General features: G+C 35.2%; 1 protein-coding gene across 2 annotated transcripts in view; it reads right to left on the minus strand.

Annotated features, from left to right (window-relative positions):
• Positions 1-6,863, minus strand: part of abat (4-aminobutyrate aminotransferase) — a 28,799-nt gene extending 21,936 nt beyond the window's left edge. For both annotated transcript variants that reach the window (XR_013799520.1, XM_079628151.1), the window contains exon 1: positions 5,931-6,863. The gene's annotated coding sequence lies outside the window, so the exon portion shown is untranslated. The remainder of the gene's footprint in view (positions 1-5,930) is intronic.
• Positions 6,864-7,087: the final 224 nt, after the last annotated feature.

Below are 7,087 nucleotides of genomic sequence, written 5' to 3' on the forward strand. Positions count from 1 at the left end.
TTAATGCTAATGTATCATGAGACATCGCCTACGCTGAGTTTCATTCATTTATGAGGTGCGCGCTCTAGTTAACAATGAAAGTGAAAGTGAACGCGGCGCGCCGGCTCCTCCATGTCACGGTTATTGTCTGCTATATTTGCCTTGTATTTGTTAAATACATGCAAATGGTTGATGAAACATTTATTAAAATAAGATACAAAAAGAATTGAATTTATACAAAACGAAATTCACTTTAAAGAAAGGCTTTTAACAATGCAATGCAAGTGAACGCGGCGCGCTACCGCCTCAATGTCACGGTTATTATATTGTCTGCTATATTTGCTTTTTATTTATTAAATACATGCAATTGGTTGATGCAATATTTATTAAAATTAAGATACAATTTATACAAAACGAAATTAACTTTAAAGAAAGGCTTTCTACGTCTGAGAGACTTTCATTTTAATTATTTTATTGCTGTATTTTATTTGAATCTATTCGAATAGAGGATTTTACAAAAAATATTTGCATTTTATATGCTGGAATATGCAGAAATATAAGTTAACAGAAGAAGGACTTTGTGTATTTCGTTAAAATATGGTGGACTCTGCAGAAATTGGTTAAATGTTCAACATTTTTCTTTAAGTCTGAGACTGTTGCATTTAATTACATTTTTGGTTGATGCAATGTGCATAAAGTTAAAATATTGAAACTAATTAAACAAGTTTTAAAAAAGAGAATGTTTAATTTGATTCAATTTTAGATGATGGAATATGCAGAAAGAATAGAATTAGGCTGAAAGGTCTGCTTTTATAGCGTATTCAGGTCATGCATCATGTTTTTGAAGTAAAGTAACTAGTAAAGTAACTAGTAAAGTAACTAATTACTTTTGAAAATAAGTAATCAGTAAAGTAACTGGATTACTTTCTTGGAGAAGTAATCAGTAATCAGTAACTAATTACTATTTCCAAGTAACTTGACCAACACTGCTTATTTATTTATTTTTCTTTCTGCTTTTGGTATGTTCGATGTCGTGAATTAGGCCAATCTTTTATTCCGATTTTCATGACTTGGCAGTGGCGTGTATGTTTACGCAAAGTCATGACTCATGATGTCATGTTGCTATTAGAAAAAGTCACTGAGTTTATTCTGTAAATTTGTATATATATATATATATATATATATAAAGTATGTATATTATTTATTATTATTTTTTATTTTTTCCTTTGAATGACCCCAACCTTGTTTATTTACAGGTAATTATTTTCTAATTTAAAGGATGTCATGGACTGACTTGTTACAGTTCAGGTGTCATATTGTTCTTATGTTTCCTAATCTTTCTGTTTGTTCAATTAACACAAGAGGGTTACGTAATGATGTCAAACGTAAAGCTATTTTTCTGTATGCTAAATCTCTTCACACTGATTTTTGTTTTATACAAGAGTCTCATGCAAATTCTAGCGATTTTAAGTTTTGGAAATCACAATGAGGTGATGTTTTCTTCATATGGTTCTAATCTTTTTATTCATTTATTTTGGGAGTGTGTGTACTGTAAAACATTTTGGCTTGACTTTTCAAACCTTGTTAAAAGGTATCTATCTTTAAACTTCTATAAGCCAGAAATGTTTCTTTTTTGGTGACTCTCTGAAATTAGACCCTTATCATTTTAAATTTGTTCTTAACTTGCTACTTTTTCTTGACAAATTTTATATTCACAAGTGTACATTTTCAAAGAAAACTCCTCCTTTTTTATTTTTAAGAAAGATTTGGATATATATCTAAATTCTTTGAGGAACTCTAAAAACTCTACTGCATGTAAGACTCTGCAATGGTGTCAATCATTTAAGCTAGATTCATTTTATTTTTTGTAATGTAACCCTCTGTACTGTTTAGTATTGTGTATTATTGTCTTGTTTTTTGTATTTGTTATTGTTGCAAAAAAAAAAAAAAAAGATATATATACATATACTGTTACTGTATATATAAAATAAAAAAGTCCCTACCAGCCGTTTGTTGCAGTTGTAGTCTTTAAAAAAGGATGTGTTTAAAAGCAAATATGTCCCTTTGCTTTGAACATTGTAACTTTGCAGATGTTGTTTATGCTCAAACAGCAACATTACACACTAACTAAAGTTATAAAAGTGAAATCTTAATGACCCTAATCTTTTAAACGGCAGTGTCCATGATTTTTGGCTTACGAAAGGCTAAAGTGAGGGTGAATATAATTTTTCATGATATTGTGCATTGTTTTCCACCTAAAGAGCGTTTATGAATTGATATCAGCATGGCCAAGTCAAGTCACCTATGTTTATAATATAGTGCTTTATACAATACAGATTGTTTCAAAACAGCTTTACATTGATAACAGGAAAATGATGCATTTTGGCTGCTGTTCAGCTGAAGTCAGTTCAGTCAGTGTTGATTCAGTTCTGTTGTAAAGATCATAAATGATTTAATTTGTTCATTTAATCTATAAAGCAGTTCAGCAAAAAGTTATCCTCTGGCCAACGAACGGACACAGTGTAATTATGATTCAGGCTGCATCACAAGTCAGAATTAATTTAATACTTGTATACATATAGCTGCTGTAATGGAATTTTTACTATATCATTGATTTTAATCGATTTAACAAATGAATGCCATATGTTCTGTATTTCGAGTTTTCCTGTTGTAACGTTGATACAGCTGTGGGTGTGACACTGAGACAGAGGTGAGGAGACCCCAGGCTAGGGAGGCTTGAGGCAACCATGGGGGTTCCTCAGTTCCTGCCCTCTGGGTTGGGTGTTTAGAGAATGCTTTGATGAGAACAATATAAAACTACCAGCAAAGCACCTATCTGAGTCTCACTCTGCCCTGCAAACTGGTCTGTGGGGTTGGGGGTTTCACCCCAGCCTGCAGCTGGCCTGTGTGACTGGAATGGGAACTATTCTTGCAAGAATAAAGTTATCTTTTTCTTTTAAATACAATTTGGATCTTGACGTCTCTTTTGCCGTGATGCTGTGTTTGTTAAATATTGTTTTTGCCACAACATTGCATTTCTAGTCATTTTTACTAATGAAAAGCCAAATAAAATATTATGTTGTAACTTGTTTTAAATAAAGCAACATTTTTATTTTTATAAAGGAAAAGGTAAAATTAGTGCAAATATTGGTAGGGGATTTATACATTTGTACAACTGGCTGATTTATCCCTAATAATAATAATAATAATAAGAGAAAATGTGCAGGCAATAAAAGACTGGAAATCCAACATTAGGTTGGAACATAAGTTCATTTATCTGCTCATTTTCAGCATCAAAATCAAACCAGCACTCTTTGCTCAGATCACATGACAACATCTGATTCTCTCTCAGTTAATCAATATTCATCAGGGGTCTCCGCATGGGCGCTGTGCTGGGGGGACATTTCAAAGCGAACAATAGCCGCCTGTGCTGGGTTACACAACTCCGAGCCACCGCCAATTCCTCTGCTCCTCATCCTCTCAGCTCAGAGTGTGAACTAAAGCCAGCGCTCCACGAGAGCAATGAGCAACCACACCAAATGCGGAGCCATTTTCAAAATGCTAATTATTCCTTATGTTACGTAACACCATTTTTGGGAGCAGCTCCCCTCGGAAAAGGAGCCAGATAACATCAGTAGAAGTAAGCAACAAGACATGAAAGAGAGAATACATCCTCAATACAAATATGTGAAGCTCATTTTTAAACTTCAAAGATGCCAAATTGTCATTAACTGATGTTTAACTGATCATAGCGACCATAAAGATAGCAGAGAGATTATTTGGGTTTGCACTTTGGGAAATAATCATCATAATCCTGATCACCAGCAAATGAACTTTGATCGTTGGCTAGTGATAACATTGAGCTCACTAAAGACACTGAGCTGTCAGTGAAGAATATGAGCACGGTTCATTGCGCACAATAGCTACTCATCGCTAACCCTGTTAAAGCCTATTGGTAAACTTCATTACACCAATTCCCCTCTGCATGATTTAAACAGCCTACTAGGTCGTGCACAAGTCATTCTTTGCTACACTCACTCATACGAACGAATGGTACATGCAAATGGGGACATTCAGTGGGATTGAGGAGGTAAAACATCTGACAAATACTGCAAGACAGTTGCCAAGGGAACCAAGGAGAAAAACAATTGTACAACTGGCTGTCTTGGGCGACAGATCAACCTCTGTAGGGAAAAACTGTGGTGCTATTAAGAAGATAAATCTTGGTTAAATCTTGGAAATCCATGTTTTATGCATGCCTATCAATACCTCGAGAATAATAAATGCATGCCGGATCCATTTAAAACAAAGCATGACATAGAGAGTGTTGCAGGGCTAATCACAACAAATGCATCCTAAAAATTGGACAGAGACATGTGAAGCACTCAGCATCAGATGGGAAGATGCTATTGATAACAAATCCCACATACTGTACAGGTACAGTCAAATCAATCTGCCATCCAAAAAAGGGCGTCAAAAACATTCAGCATTCCTAAAACCTGCTCCACAATCAAATGTTTAAGCAGGTCTATTCTGTCAAGCTTCGCCGCGCTATAAATCTACACTGCAAAAAGCTGTGATATTTTACAGAAAAAGACTACAGTAAAAACCTGTTAATTGATTAGCTGTATACGTAATAGTATACAGTACATATAGGCTATAGTATACTAGTATTGTTTAACATTGATTGCATTATTCAGTTTTACTCTAAATGAATAGTTTTTGTAAGTTAAACACATGAATTACCATCATTTATGGTAAAAACAGTAAAAGTACATTCCCAGAAGTCCCTGAATGACACATCACATATTATATATAAATAATTTTGTTTCTTATTTTAAATATTTTTTTCATGTACATTAGGGTCTTTAGTATACCATTTTTCTATGCTAAAAAGTGTTTCAAGTAGACTGGTAAATTAACATTAATGAAACATATGGCTAGCAGTTATTAAATATACAGGCACCAATATGCCATCCGTCAGAATTCTTGCAACCACAGTTTTGTTGTTGTTGTTGTTTTTTGTGAAAATTAAACTGATTTTTTACAGTGTAGGATAAATCATCAAGTTGTATTCAGTGTGCAAATCAAGAACATTATTGCAGGAGAGATTATGATACTGTATACTGAATGACAGAGCAAACCAAGAGCAGCTGAGCTGAACATGTAAACAACATTTCACATGGATGTTTTGGAAACACAATTTTAAATGATAAATTGTCAATGTTAATATTAAATAATAACTATTTGAATATGTTTAAGATGTTTTACATCTTTAAAACAGATGCAAACAAGACGTATAAGAAAATATATCTTATCTATTTTTTAACCCAATGTATGTTTTTTGGTTGAAAGCAAGTTTAAATCTAACAGAATAACTTATTCTATGCAATTTTGTTTCTCGGGAAAATTTGTATACTACAAAACAGGGCAAACATGCCGTTATGGACACACTCGGATAAAAAACACTAAACAATTTAAAAAAGTTGATATGAGGTACAATACATGAGTGCATTGGGATGACAGGTGGCTAATGTTGTTTTTGTCAGAATCAGTCTCAGAGGTAAGAAACATGAAAACTGCACACAAAGCAGCTGGTGGAATGGAGAAGCAACAGTATCCGGTTCCGACTGGATCTGACCTGTCAAACGGTTCTGGGAACGAGAGGAGACGTATGGAGAGAATCGAGTCGATGCAGTAGTCCACCAGTCTACTGTCTCACAGCGCTGCAATGTTTCATAAGAAACGCGGCTGTTACAAAACAAGACAGCTTGCATCAACGCACAGCGAGGCGTTCCTGCAGCGATATCTCTAATGCACGATAAACTTATGATAATGAATTACAAAAACAAACCGCGTGCCTGTTCTCTGCGTCGAAAGCGCTGCAGCGTCTCTATTTCGCTAACGTTCGCTGCTGCTGTAATGATACTTAATGACATTTAACGACTCACCTTTATGTTGATTCGCTGTACGGGAGGTGAAATCTAGCAGGCTCTTGGTGGAAGGACGAAAAAGTAAGACAAGCGTGCAGGAGTGAGGAACACAAGCAGTCAGCAGACTTTAAAACATCATTAGAAGTCTGGCCTTTTTCCAGAGAGGAGGGTTTTGCTGGGGGATCCGCCGACTTCAGCCAATAGAGAGAGAGAGCTGCAGCTCCCGGAAATGTCAGCTCCCTTACACTGAGCACAGCTGTGTAGGCAGCAATTCATATTTCCCATAATGTAGCTCCTCCAGTCTAGTAGTTTTTTTTAAAAATTCATTTCCGTGACTCGAATCTTTTGAATCAAAGACGTGGTTCAACCACGCGTTCGTTCACTGATTCATTCAGTGTTCTGTATGAGTAAATACGAGTGGCGGTCATAATACGAGTATATGTGGCGTGACTCGTGAGAGTTATTGAATCATTCGTTCAACCGATTCCTTACAAAAGAACCATTCGTTCACGACCGACTTCGAAGTCTTTCGTTTAAAAACCCCATAAATAATTATTGCCAAGTAGTTTTAAAACACTTACAAATGCTACATTACGAACACATAAAAGTTTAAAAGCAGCGGAAGAAAAGGGATACCGTTACCTTAAAACTTTCTATTTTAGGGGTTCCCAAACTTTTCCATTCCAGGACCAGTATAATCTCAAGACCCACCAATATATTTTAATCTTAATCAAAAGTTCGATTTTAACAGAAATCGAGTATAATAAAAGCATAATTGTATTTTAATTGCTACAACTGTAAAAATGTCAATACTAAAATGTACATTTTAATTTCATAGGCCTACAGACGTAAAAGAGTCGGCTAAATATGTCCATATAAACAAGCTTGCTCCCGGATAGAACTCAACTGTATCAGCGCGCTTCAAACACAGGATTTCGCGGCCTTGCGATCCGAAAATCGCACCAAGCAAGCAATATCACGGTTTCTTGTTGCCGGTATATCGTGGGTGTCATCCGTGTTAGCAGGGAGTACGCAACAGTCATTTAATTACAAATAAATATAACTAATCCTACTGAGAAAACGTTAGCGTAGACAAGTTAGGCCTACTTATAAAAATGTTAACGATTGCAAAGGTGTTACATCTGAATATTTCTGTAAAACGGATATGTTGAATA

The sequence above is a fragment of the Phoxinus phoxinus genome (genome assembly GCF_949152265.1).
Source record: "Phoxinus phoxinus genome assembly, chromosome: 1".
NCBI classification, from domain to species: Eukaryota; Metazoa; Chordata; class Actinopteri; order Cypriniformes; family Leuciscidae; genus Phoxinus; species Phoxinus phoxinus.